The sequence below is a fragment of the Choristoneura fumiferana genome, chromosome 20 (assembly GCF_025370935.1).
Source record: "Choristoneura fumiferana chromosome 20, NRCan_CFum_1, whole genome shotgun sequence".
Lineage (NCBI taxonomy): Eukaryota > Metazoa > Arthropoda > Insecta > Lepidoptera > Tortricidae > Choristoneura > Choristoneura fumiferana.
Genome location: NC_133491.1, coordinates 14,401,092 through 14,416,088, shown reverse-complemented (window position 1 = coordinate 14,416,088; position 14,997 = coordinate 14,401,092).

Here is a 14,997-nt window from a genome sequence, read left to right as displayed (position 1 = left end):
TCGCATTATCCTAAATTACTCGGAAACAAAAGAAGATCGAGGACTGATATTAAGCATTCTTAGGGCCTGCCAGTACACCACCTGAAAAATTGACTAAATCCGTTGCCGGGGCCACTCTTGTTCGCTTGCTTGTAAGACCCTATTCTCAGTTTATAATATTTGATTTCGGCTGTACCACTGAACCGATTTTCAAGTTTTAGATGCTCATTCGACGCAGTATTTAAGATTCTTCGTATTTAAACTCACACAAAAAACCCTGGTTGTTATTTTATGAAATAGGGTGGCAAACGAGCAATGTGTCATCTGATAATAAGCTTACGCCACCATCCATAGAAACCCGCATCACCAAAAGAGCTATTGACACGTTACGCTTAAAGCTAGAAACACACTGCCTCCGCACTGCACCGCCCCGCCACCGCTCTCTGTGTGTTTCAAGCTTTAAGGCTGCGTTCAGACACGGCGGGAATCGCGCGGTTTTAGCACATCGTCTCTTTCTCAAGCAATACTTTGAAAAGAGACAGTGCGCTCGCGACAATACGAGCGGTTCAGTACCTGTAAGTCGGCGAGCCGCCGCTGCCGGCTGTCGGGCGGCAGTGAAGACTCCACCGTGTCGGCGTCGCACAGCTCTGACGTCTGATTCGCATCGCCCTCCGTGTCCTCCGCACGCTTCTCCTCTTGCTCTGGAACATAAGAGACATCTATACAGACCTACGAAAATTCTTGACTTTACTTGACTTGAAATACGTACGGAAAATCGATACTAGAATATCAATTAATATAGGTAGATTCTTCGGTTGGGGTTCACGGTTGTTTTTACTTTTGGTACAGTTGAGGATGCAATTGGAAGCAACATCATTACATTACGAACTAACTTGTGGCAATTTTGTCGTTCCCGCCCCGACGTAATGTATTTTTCTTCTACTCTATACTCGATGTCGCTAGAGTCGTAGAAAATGTTATTTTTATTCAAACGGTTGGATTTGTGTCTTTGTAGGTACTTGATTGTAGTGCTTTACAACAAACTTCGATGTACTTATCTACGGTCTGTTGCTGTCGTACCGTTTGCGTATTTTAAGCAGCGGTGTGGAAAGCATGGTAACAAACGGTGCGCATACGATGCGTCACTGCGATTCCGTCTTTCACCGTTTTTTAAGCAGCGGCATGGCCGCTCCTTAATCCATGTGCTGTCAATTTAGTATTGTATTGCATACGTTGAAAATTACATTTCATTTGTATGAAAAAAAAAATAACAATTAGTCACATTTTTACAAAGTTGCAGAACAAAAGTTGCTCAGTTATGCGAGTAGAATCGAACCTTGGATTAGAAGCTCCATGGTCAGAGACACCCTGTATTATTATGATGTAAAGATTGCCAAGAAGACGATGCTGCCCATCTTCTGGTATTCGTAGATGAATAAATGGTGAATGTTACCCCCCGTGGCATCAGCATCGATAGCGGTGGAGGGGCAGCCGAGTGCGGGCGGGGGCGTGAGCGAGGGCGCGGCGCGGCGGCGGCGGCGCGGGGGCACGCGCGCCACGCTGCGCGGTGCCGCCGGCGCCAGGGCCTTGCGCGCCGCCTCCACGTCCTGCCACACCTGCCACGTTGGAGTTATTAATGCCACTAAGTACTTCACGACACTAAAGCCAACATCACACTATACTCTAAGGTATATTAGGTAGCTCGAAATCGATCATCATTGGCGACGGCATAGCCTTGTAGTTGGGCATTTTTATCTACCGTTGTACCCTGAGTTTATCTCTCCGATTTCAACAAAATTTGGAAGGTAGACTCAGATTCCGAGTTGGAAAAACAGGGTCTCCAGATGTGTTCCCAAAATATTGTATATGGATGTGTCCGTTTTGTTACGAAAATTATTAAGAAAAATGTGTAACAAAACGGACACATCCATACAGGGTACAACGCGGCGGTAGATAGAAATGCCCAGTTATAGACCGAGAGATAGTGACACAAAATATTAGGTCATTTGTACCAGTTTGGCGGTTCTTCAGGGGTCTGGTCATCTACCTCACTTACACACTTTATATTGGGCTTCAATCACTCCTGCTGGCTCGTGCTGAGCCACCGACCGACTTCAGACTGGTAGAAAATTATTTTCATGGTTTTTGTAGTCGGTTAAATGTACCCCTGAAAAACCGCCATACTGGCACAAATGACCTAATATTTTGTGTCACCATCTTCCGATCTATTAGAGAACTTCTATGCTTGAGGTCCCATATTCTTTTCCAGGTCCGTAGCGAAAACTACTATACCATATGTAGGTAAGGTATTATGTAGTGTATATATAGTTATATTTATTTAATACTACTTTTCATTCATCGCTATCCCGCAAGAAGAATACAATTATCCGGGAAAAAAACTATCCTGTGTTCTTTCCAGGGTCATCTTTCCAGCGGTTTAAGCGTGACGAGGTACCAGACAGAGTTACTTTCTCATTTATAATATTGGTTGGGACGTGTGTGATACTCCTACCTCTACATCGGTGCCGGGCCCGCCGCCGCCGCTCAGCAGCCCGTGCGCGATAAGCACCTGACACCGCATTATGTCGCAGTAGTCCGCCAGACATACTGCGTCCTCCGCCTACAAAGTAAATGTAAGTAAAAATTATTTACGAGTATCTTTTCTGTCCGGGTTGTAGATAGGCGTATGTTGGCAGGGTGGATAGCCCTAAAGAAAGACAGGATGCGGGCTACTATAGCAGCTGCCACGATTGCTTCATAGCTTCTGCGGAGCTTCGTGGCACGCACCGCGATCCTATGCGCGTTCCTCGGATCGTCCTCCCCTGGTGAGACCCAGCCCATTTGGGTATCGGAAAATTAGGTGCGTCAACGAGCAAAGGGTAGTAGCCGACTGCTGGTTACGTACCTAAGGTGGTTACTGGTTATGTACGGGGAACAAGGGGGCGATTTTGATCCGAGCGGAGAAATTGCTGGTTTTGCTCTACCCACATGTGTCACGAAGAATTGTCCTAGTTTTGTTTGTCAATGATGAATCTACATTGTCTCGACTATTCGGGCATTGCCTTAAGAATGATAACTTTAAGATGGTTCAACACCTGGCATGCCTTAAGATTAACTAAATTAGGTTCCTGTGGTAGTAAAGCGAGGAACAGAGGATAAATCGAGCCGATTTCCTAATAAGCTTATATCAATAACGTGGACAACAACCGAGTTTTGATCGCCTTAAGCCGATTTTGCGTCTATAGATGTAGAGACTAAATTCATCGTTAAGTTAAGAAATACCCTTATCTAACAACCTTGTTTATCTGGTTCTTGTGCCGCTGGTCGAAGTGCGTGTCGAGATGGCGCTCCTCGTAGAAGGACTTCCCGCAGAAGGCGCAGGTCCACTGCGAGGGCCGGTGCTGCAGCTTGGCTGAGTGCTGCGGCGCGAAGATGTCGCGCTGCGGGTGGAACGGACACTCCAGCGGCAACTTTACCTGAAGTCGCGTGATACTTGGTAAGTAACTCAGTAATCTAAGTACTACTGCTGTCTACTATTAATATGCATTGCATCACTTAATATATCTGCTATTAATTTTCTGATGCAACACTTCTTCTTTTATTCACATTTCGGTCACATAACAAATAGATGCAGAATTTTACAGTTCGATCTTACGTTTTACTGTACCTATGTCATGCGAATTCATCACTGCAGTAGGTACAGGCAAGATAAATACGAACTTTCCCGACAAAATACGATGACAAAACATTATTTACTGCATCTGTACCTACCTACTTGTAATTATTATTTATTCTATTACTAAATCAGGCGATTATAACTTGATCCAAACGAATATTATGTTATTCATTTTAAAACTGCGTAAAATAACCCAAATCACGTCACACACAAATGTACCTAAGTACCTAGTTAATATATTAATCGAATATGACCCCGCAAAACAAACATACCTACACTCATATCGACATCATATCAAAACAATGCAGGGCATCTGGCCAGTGAGGCGGTTTATGAAATCGGTCATCATAATTATGATGAAATCACAAACGTGCTAGTCGACATCGAGGCGCTTGATGAACTTAGCCGAACTAACACCGTTATTATAATTTTTTGAGTTAAATTGTAGGTGCATTGTGACTTTCGCGGGCCTAGCCCGAAATCCGAGTTTATTTAAATTTGTTTCACCGTTTTCAACGTTAAAAATATATTTTTTCCTTAAGACAAATTTAACAACAGCTCGCTTAATAAATATAACGTTATAAAAACTTACTACATAATTATGACTCTATCGAACCAACTAAATCGTAACGGTTTGTGGTACCTTTTTAACCGACTTCAAAAAAAGGAGGTTATTAATTCGGTTGTATTTTTTTTTGTTTGTTACCAGTTGTTAAAAAGGAGGTTATTAATTCGGTTGTATTTTTTTTTGTTTGTTACCAGTTGTTACCTCAGAACTCCGTCATTTATGAACCGATTTGAAGTTTTTTTTTTGCGTTTGGCTAGGGATGCTTTCAATTAGGTCCCATAAGCACCAAATCAGGATCTGATGATAGGATCTCAAGGAAATCGAGGGAACTCTTCAAATATTGTAGGGACACCTATAGTAATTTTGATATATTTAGTAGTAGGTAACTCGTGCGTTTGCTCTTGAAAATCAACATTTGTTGAAGTGGAATTGATGATGAAGATCACATTTGACCAACGGAGCGACTACTCAATAACAAGTATTTCATGGGTTGAATTTCAATTACTTTAACACAGTTGCTAAGCAAACCATGAAAATAATTTTCAACCAGACGACATAGGTCCACTCCTGCTGGCTCGTGCTGAGGCACCGACTTCAGACTGGTAGAAAATTATTTTCATGGTTGTAGTCGGTTCTATTTTTGTTATAATTTTTTTTCACGCTTTTTATCATAGAAAATGTCATGGTGACATCGCATTACTTGTCAAGGGAATTCATTATGAAACTTACTGTGAGAACGTTCTAGGGTGGGGGTCAGGAATTAATATATGCATAAATTAAAATATGTATGCCTACGGCGTTATTTTACCTGAAATCTTTCTAAAACCGGTAGCCATTTGTTTTGTATAACTTTTCGCACGATTTTGGAGTTGTCACGAGAACAAGTGATCTTGAAGACGGACGGGCCCGGCCACGGGATCAGCGTCAGGAACAAGAGGGTCAGGACCTTGAACAACACAAATAGACTTAGGAACTTAAAACTCCTCAAAATGAATACTTACTTAAAATTTCGCAATTAACTTAGGAATGTTTTAATCTTAATCAAACTTAATCATATTTTTGGGTAGTAGGTAGGTACAATTCTTATTCCTCCAATTCAAATTCCAATTCCAATTCTTGTCCCTATCGGGACAAGTAGGGAGACGGTAGGCAGACACCTACTCTCTATCCGCGCCGTGCCCATAACTCAGCTGAACCGCTTTGGGTAATATAAAGGTGTATGGATATCTTTACTTCATGGGGATAAATACCCTGCCTAAGCTGTGTCTAAGTAGTCCGAGGATGAAAATAACGGTTGAATAATAACACTTAATTTTATTTTTTGACTTATGTTACCTGCGTTACTGTGTTAGTTTACTTTACAGGGTGTAGCATTTATTATCTGTTACATTTCATCAGTCTTAATAGTTAAATTTCATCATTATAGACATTCATTGAGACAGCGTTTTAACTGTGGAATGGTGAACATGGCCACCGTTAATTAAGTGCAGCGGTTTTTGCAATTTTTATCGCTGCTTTGAGAACATTATACGTTGATTACTACAGACAAGCTGCGACCAACCAATCGTAGGCCGTTCGCAGCGTGAGTTCTATTAACTCTAAACAATCAGTTCCTAAGCAAAATCTAAACATCAATTACAAAACAGGCACATTATAGGTTATGCTTACTTACTTGTGTCATTTCACTATCGATTTTCCAGCATCAGATTCTATCATAACTCGGTGGAACTTATGCATTTACCGCTTACCTCGAGAGAGAACGACGTGGTCCTCATTCATATCTCTTATGCGGCAGATAGTCGAAGAATCTTTTTATTTTTATTTCGCACTCAAATTAGGGATTAATGCATTAACAGTTGTTAATTTTACTGAAGGATTATATTGAACTCAATAGGCCGTCACCGGCACATCAAGGCGCATGCGCGACTTACCCCTCCAATGGGGTTGAGACATTGCAATAATACTTTAATTTGTAAATTATATCAATACCATGTGTGATTGCACTTGTTAGTTTATATTTCACATAAGCACATGGATATCTATTCAGAGCTCAAATAAATACACATGGCATCTCTCTCGTAAAACGTCAAGTTTATTACTGAAAACGGTAACTTTTTATCTATGACATCTCATGAATAATTTAGTTGGTAAAATATAAGTATAACAGTACATGTAACGAAAGGAACGGATGGTTATAAAATTAAAAATTTGATTTAGGCCTACCTGGGGTGCATAATTTTCAGGCACCAGTAAACTATAATACCTACCCACTGCTTTAAATGAACGCTGGGCTTTGAACTGCAGGAAAACGACAACTCACCTGGTGAATATGGGTGCACAGTGAGTGCCGGATTAGCCCATAAGCAAATTAGGCAATTGCTTAGGGAATCACGTATTGGGGGAAAAAAATTGGTAGCACATAAAAGGTAAGGCTGGTTACGGCTACTTATGGATGGGGGAGGGGTGCCACGGGCGTGGATTGCTCAGGGCATCAAATAGTCTTAATCCGGCACTGTGGATGGATGAATAAATGTACCTACTATACGTACTTAGGTATTTCGTAGATCCTTACACCAATATGGCTTGTCTTAGTTTATATTTGTATGCTATATCTATTGCTTTAACTGTTAAAAAACCGGACAAGTGCGTGCCGGGCGGGCCACACGCAGATACACGTAGATTCCGTACTTTCATGCTAAAAATATTCAATATAAACTGTTGATCGATTACTTTTTAGCTTGTAAAGCCTTCTAAGTATTTCTGAGCTGTGATAATTTTCCTTTTAAATTCTTTACACTATTATGATTTCCGTGTATTTTTGAAACCAACGGTTTAGCTTATAGGGGGGACATACTTGACTAAGTAAAATTGTCACTCACTTTAAAGCTTAATATTTTGAAAACGGATCCCTAACTAATCTTACGAGGCCTATAGTGTTTACCTGTCACACTCGGCTATCGAACCGACTAAAAACACATCCTATAATAGGTGGGTAAGTATACTTTTGTGGCATAAAACCATTGAACCTTGAGACTATACCTACAAGAGATTTATTTTTTGAACATAATTAGTTTATACTAAACGCAAGCATAAATACTTAGTTTTAACTAAACGCAAAATGACAGTTCTTTTTAAAAATAAAGGAGCGTTTTGTTTGAGTTAATTTTTATATCTTCAGTAGAGAGTAGGTACGATTTTTTCCCACCGTGGCGTTAAAAAATTCCATTTTGTATAATTGGCCAAACTCTTCAGCCATCCTATATTATTCTTAAATACTTACTTAAAACTTACCTAGTTAGTGGAAAGTCGGACTTCCAGGAAAAAAAAATTATAGTTAATTATTATCAACATGGTCTCGTATGGCTAACTAATTGGTGTTTTTTTATGTTAAGTTTTCAGATAAGAGGTATTTAAGTAACGTCACGGTACTAACACAACCATAATTACTCGCACATTTGATTTGCATCAAAGTCAATAAAACCGCATAAAGCGTAGGTACGAAATGGTGGCAAAAACGACGTACTTAAGTAGAAATTAATCAAAGAATTAAAAAAAAAACTATTTCTTCGGGTTGCAACAGTTAGCAGCAAAAATGACTGCAATACCGACGACTTAAAGAGCAGTTGCCGGAGAATACTAGAGTTTGCAAACTAACAAAGCAATAAAACGGCAATTAACAGGTCAAAACAATCTGTGTTTGATAACACGCGGCCAAAACCATAGCGCGATTGGGTTGGCACTAGCTCCGCGGCGGCAGCGGTCCTGCCCGCTAACAACACCTCTGCTGAAAATCAAGGTCAGTATTTATATTTTATTGACAGCACGACACCACTAACCTGCCCTGCTTAAGTACCCTGATTTTTTTAAATCGAACTCAAAAGCGATAATTTCTTTATACATATCCGTCGTTGTTATTAATATACCAACTAGGTACATTTTATTTTAATTACTGAAGATTTAATTAGTAATACCTAATACAAACCTTCAAACGATCAAATCACTTTTATTTTTCTTTAGTATATATTGAATTAAATAAAATAATACTAATAAGAAGAAGACAAAGAAAACTTACCTAAGAAACCTTAACTAAGTATATCTAATATGTTACTATGAAATAAAAATTATAAAAAGAAAACCCCGTCCAAAATATCTGCCTGTGGCAGAGTTCCCATGATGCTGGCCGCATTACCCCTTTGGACCGCAAGTGCGATCCGCTGGGATAAATACGTACCAGCTCTTGGGTCCCCAGAGGTATCGATCAACCGAGAAGAAAGGGCCTTTATGAAACACTTCATATCGGCTGACCAAGGCCCTAGAGTCTCAACAGCAAGCGCCGCAAACTCGTAATCTTTTAATAAAGAGGAGTACTTGCGGCGCTTGAGGAGTTGGGCCTGATCAGCCGCAGCGCCGGCTCGTGAGCTAGTTGCCTGGATGTGGGACAGAGCGAAAGTATCAACGCATGTAGCGTCCCACACCAGGGCCCTACCGAGCTTCCACGGCACCAGGGTGACGCCGTCTGGACGCTTGCCATCGTCCCTTGCCATGCCAGCCGGCTCTAAAGCCGAAGGCACTGACGCGGTGGCAAGCGACCGACGTACTATGTCATTTATGGTGCCATGACGGTACATACGGCCGGCGCTTCTAGCACACGAAAGACCATGTCGTCCTAGTTGATCGACGTTTTTGCCACACGCGCAGATATGAGGAATGCATATTCTGGCCCCAAGTCTCAGGGAAATTGCTATCCGCAAAGTACTTGGGTCCAGAATAGTGCCAATATTCCTCGATGGCAAGGCGTTCAGCCAATGGCCTGCCTCGGGTGCAGAAACAGCTAATAGACGGGCGCGTTCATAATTGTCCGGACAGTTTTCGAGGAGGGAAGCGTGAGTCGCATTAAGGCGAGGGGCGTCCCAGGCCCGCTGGATCTGTTTAACCGTGGGGGTGTCCGCTCCAGGGCACGAGTCACACCAAGCTTTTTCAGCCTCCGCCAGGCAGGCTAACTCATCGACAGGTATCTGTGGTTTATTTAAAATAATACCGACGAGAGATAGCGAGCTGTAGGCGGAAGACAAGAAAGCAGGTAAAGCCACACTGGATGACGAGCGAACACCTAAACCACCAAATCGAATGGGGAGAACAGCCTGAGTCCATGAAAAAGTATTGAAACTGATATTAAGAATTTTGGAAAGAGTTGCCTGGAGAGAATCGTCAATGGATGAGAGAATGGACGGAAATTTCCAAATCGGGCAACTGCGGAGTAGATACATGAATTTTGGTGTGAATAAACAGAACCGAATAATAAAAAGGGCCATGTGGGGATTTATCTGAAAGAGGAGATTTGACGTACTATTGAATAAATTTAGTTTACAATTAATGACAGGGTTGATTGATTCATCGAAAATGGGTGAGCCTAAAAGTGTGAGAGATGAATTTGAATGTACGGAAATATTAGGCAGAAGCGTGTTAAAGTTCGTCAAAATTTCAATTTTTTTATCAGAAGAAAGGTGATTCGGCAGATAAATTTCGCATTTAGTGAAGTTTAAAGTGAGGCCAATATCTGAAAATTTTTCGATGATTTGCTGTAGATCTTGAAAAACAGTTAAGGCGTTTCCGCCAAGAGAACCGTCGTCTAGATACCAAAGATTAAATTTAGAATTTAGATGGGATATGATGGGGTGAATTGCCAAACTAAAAATGGCGGGCCCAAGCGGATCTCCTTGCTGACAACCCACGCTGGAAAAAATAATTTTGTCGCCGAAAACTAATTTTGAAGGTGCACCGTAGCATTGCCATAAGTAAGGATAAAGCTCTGGTACCTCTTTTTTGACTTCCGCTAACAGTGCGCCACGGTCAACTGAATTAAAAGCATTTTTGACATCAATTTTTACGAAAACTTCATAATCCGGACAATTCAGGAAGGTGCGCGCAGCGTGCACAGCCGCCTCACAGCCGCCTTTGACGCCAAATCCTAGCTGTCGGGGCTTTAAAGCATTTGCTAGCTTTTGGTGGACTTTCCGGCAGCAGAGTTTGGAAGCTAGGCGCCTAAAAGTACATCCCACTGCGATCGGGCGGATACCACCATCCTTTTTTGAAAGTGCTACCAAGTTGGCGCCATATAATAGTGGTACTATCTCGGCGTTCACGCGACCCGACAGCATCAAATTCATGAGGGCCGTCAATTCCTTCAGAAGGGCAGATCTTGCGTCCCCTAGAGAAATGTTGGTCAAATCTTTAATGTGCTGAGGAGACAGTCCATCTAATCCGCCAGCGGAGCCATTGGGGAAAGAACAAATGGCTAGCTGGACTGCATCCTCAGACACAGCAACTGCGGGATCGTCCGATGAGGGGGGATCTGGCAGATTCAGAGAGGCAGGAGCGAAAGGGTGCTTTTCTAGTAAGGCGGCATAGGTTTTGGAAGAGTGCGTAGCCAAGTCGTCATTGGAAAATAAAAGACGGGCAGCGCCGCCCACATTTCCTTCAGAAAGTTTATTTTCTATTAATTTAATTTTGGAATTTGGGCAAAATGTGTGGTTGCTATTATAATTTTGAGGGATTGCATTTACATCAAGAGTTGAAGAGGAATTATTTTTTAGCTGAGATGTAAGCGAGGTTTTTTTCGACCTATCAGCATGCAGAACTGTGTAAGGAAATGTGAGCAGACACTCCCAGGCCTGAGTAGAATTATCTGAAACTACTTTGGCTACGCACTTGGTGAGGCAACCGGCAACTGATAAACGCGCACCACGGGGAATTCTTTTTACGATTGGTATTGAAGCCTTCAACAGCCCTAGTCTCTCGGTAAGAGTTTTTTTTTTAATGGGTGCAGCTGTAGGAGCCCAAGTAGAACAAGAAGGCGTTGGCTGAGAGGCACTTGTCAGCGCGGGGTCGACAACCATGCGAGTACCATGCCGGCGAGCTATATGAATAGCGAGCCCTCTCTGTCCCTTGTATTGTTTGTTGTCCCCACAAGTGGGGCAGTACAGTAGTTCGACCGAAGTTGAACAGGGCTGTGAAGGCATAAATACTAAAAATAAACAGGCTACAAAACTTAAAAACTAAAGAACATACAAAATTAAATAACTAATTAAATTACAGTGATAAAAACAAACAGTCAACCAGAAGAAATAAAAACACTGACACTGGCGTTGTCACTTCACGGCGCAGCCTCTGGACGCATGCGGGGCTTCGATGCAGTCTATGGTATGAGTTTAGGAGAGGTTTAGGCCACAATTTAGGCGGGCGGGCGAGCTGCCGAGGAGGTAGCCGATCGCCGCCGCCGCCATTCCGTTCAGCGTGGTTTGCACACTGCGATGAAAACGAGCGGACGGGAACGATGACGGATGATATCTTGAGCTCTTTTAAAAAATATATAAAATAAGAAGATTTAGTCAGAAACTATCATTTCGCAAAAACACTAGTATGCAAATGTCCATAAAAAGATATTTGTTTCAGACGAAAAGATTAAAAACAATTTTTACATTACTTTTTAATGGCGTGGAATTCGCCCCCAGTTTTGAGGAAACGAGGGATTATATCCTTATTTATGGGTATGGGTAATACCCACTAATGACACACGAGTTCCATAACTGCCATAGTGGGCGTTACGGGAGCATGAAGAGACACCTTGACGCCATGGCACCGTCTAGATATCTAGATATATCTAGTGTTTCTCCTTTGACTTACTACTTCATTCAAATTATTTACGTAGGTATTAGAAAACTGACTGTTGAATATCTTCTTACACCCAATAACTTATAATAGTGATATCCAGTAACTCCGGAGTTGGGAACGTCCCAAGAGCGTTTCGGACAGGGTTCCGTAGCCATTAGGAAAAAAATAAGTAATAATTTTTTCTAAGAATTTCGTACTTTATAAAAAAATTTTTGTTGTACCATTTTGTCGGCATACTTTACATATATCTCCGTGCGAAATTACAGCTTTCTAGCGTTGATAGTCCCTGAGCAAAGCCACGGACGGACGGACAGACAGACAGACATGGTGAAAACTATAAGGGTTCCGTTTTTTGCCATTTTGCTCCGGAACCCTTATAAACTGAAACAATACTTTTTTGTTACACAAAAACAAGGTCCTAGTATCTTTGGCACAGAAGTGTCTTTGGTCTTTCGGGCGAAGTGATTACTCCACCTCAGTGTTTTTTAATGTATCTACTAATATTGATCACTGCCCCAATCCTTCAAAAGTGTTGTCATTCAATGGCTGAAAAGGTACAACACGTTTCTCACGTATACACACGTGAGAAAGTGTGTTGCGTCACAGAATAAGTAATAGTACAAGTAGTTGCGTCTCTTGCTCTTGCACCCGTTGCATGAACGGAAATGCCGTCACCGAATCGTAAATATTGAAATCTTTCGATTCAGTGAATAAACAGATATATTTTGTCTAGGCGAAGCTAACTTTACGAATAGTGCCTAAATCTTACTAAATACGCAACAGCAACAATAATTTACTCATAAAATGAAACCTATGTACTTAGTTTGTTTAATTAAGTTTATAAAGTTCACTGATAACTTTCGTATATCTCCACAAGTTCGAAGAGATACTTACGGATTCAGAAGGCGTTTCCCATTAATGTGGTGCGGCGGGTGGAAGTAATCAAACTCGAGGCAGACGCGGCTGCGGCACGCTTTAACATCCGATACACGTCCCGATCCCAATAATCCTATATATATTTTAATTCGTCCATGATTTTAAGTTTTATCTTAGTAGTATAGTTAGGACTATCGGAGTGTCCAAGATACTTTTGATATGCTGAAAGGGCCTTTTTAGGATTCCGTGGTTTTACAAGAAACCTTACAGTTTCGTCATCTGCGTCCGTCCGTCCACGGCTTTGCTTAAAGATCATTAGTGCTTGAAATATTCGGTTATCGCGCGCTGTTCCCTCGGAACTGTGCATTTTCCGGGATAAAAAGTAGCCTAATGTCACTCTCGGGTCATAAACTATCTCTATGCCAAAAATTACGTCGATCCATCGCTCCGTTACGGCGTGAAAGACGGACAAACACAAAAAACCGACTTCAAAAAAATATCAAAAAATGGAACCGACTACAAAACCCTTGAAAATATTTTTCTAGATACCTACTAGCTCGAAGTCACTCACTCAGCACGACCCAGCAGGAGGGATCGAAACCCATAGTATGTAGGTGAGGTAGACGACTATTGTTCCACTCCTGCTGGGTGCTGAGTAACCGACTTCGAGCAAGCAGGTACCTACTTACATATAAAAAATATTTTCAAGAGTTTTGTACCTAGTCGGTTCCATTTTTAGGGTTCCGGAGCCAAAATTGCAAGTCTGTCTGTCTGTCCGCCGTCCGCGGCTTTGCTCAGGGACTATCAATGCTAGAAGCTGTAATTTTGCACGGATATATATGTAAACTATGCCGACTAAATGCAAAAATAAAAAATAATTTTTTAGGGTAGAGGACCTCCCATAGACGTAAAGGGTGGGGGTGTTTTTTTCGCATCCAACCTACAGTGTGGGGTATCGTTAGATAGGTCTTTTTAAAACCATTAGGGGTTTGCTAAGACGGTTTTTCGATTCAGTGATTTGTTTGCGAAATATTCAACTTTAAAGTGCAAATTTCATTAAAATTGAGCGTCCTCCCTCTAAAATCTAAACCGGTGGAAGAAAAAATTGAAAAAGTTCATGATGGTTTGTAAGTATATCAGACTTTCAAGGAAAACTATAACGGCTGAGTTTGCTTGAGAATTATTAGTAGTTTAAGAGTAAATAGCAGCCTAAGGTATTAAATATACCTAAACTTGGAAGATTCCGTATAAAATACGAAATCCTTAAAAAATATTACCTAACTTTTTCGTAATGGCTACGGAACCTATTTCGGGCGTGTCCGACATGCTCTTGGCCGTTTTTATTATTTTTTTTCGTTATTTTTTTTAAAATAATATAAGCGTCAGCGGGAAGGCAAGATACGATCGAAGGTCGGAATTTTGCACTTCGTAGTATCTAAAGGGGCTGCATGGTCCTGATAACATTACATTGACATTGACAGGATGCTGTGACGAAACGTTCTCTTTAACAAAACTCCCAAGTAGCTATGCAAAAGCTACCGACTCGCCTCCTTAGGTAGGTGTAGGTAGATGTTTGTATTAACTTTATATGATGAACTAGCTGTTGCCCGCGACTCCGTCCGAGTAGAATTCGTTTACGGAAACTACGAGTACCTATGCAATTTTCGGGATAAAAACTATCCTATGTCCTTCCCCGGACTCAAACTATCAGTAGTAATATACCAAATTTTATATAAATCGGTTCAGCGGTTTGGACGTGAAGAGTAACAAACAAAAACATAAACTGACTTACAAACTTTCGCATTTATATATTAGTGGGATACGTACCTTATTCGCGGGGGGCAAATTTCGTCCCTCCCCCTGCTAACTGTCGTAACTAGCAATTGATGATTTTCCAGAACAACATTTTTCCAGGAAATCATTTTGTGGTAGTTTTTTGTTAATTTTGACTTTACTAAAGAATAGCAACGCTTTTGGATTCCTCTCATCTTGTTTTATAAATCTGTTTACCGTTTATTTATCTACTGAAATTTATTTACTTATTTATATTTATTTAAACAGATACCTACGCCACTCTGTAAGAACTTACTTTACAGATACGATATCAATTAGGTACAAAAGTTATAATAAAAATCAGTCTAAACGTATAGAATTTTTATTAGTTACATAAATAATAAACATAATTCTGTTAACTTTCATTATTGGCACTTTTATCAATCACTTTCGC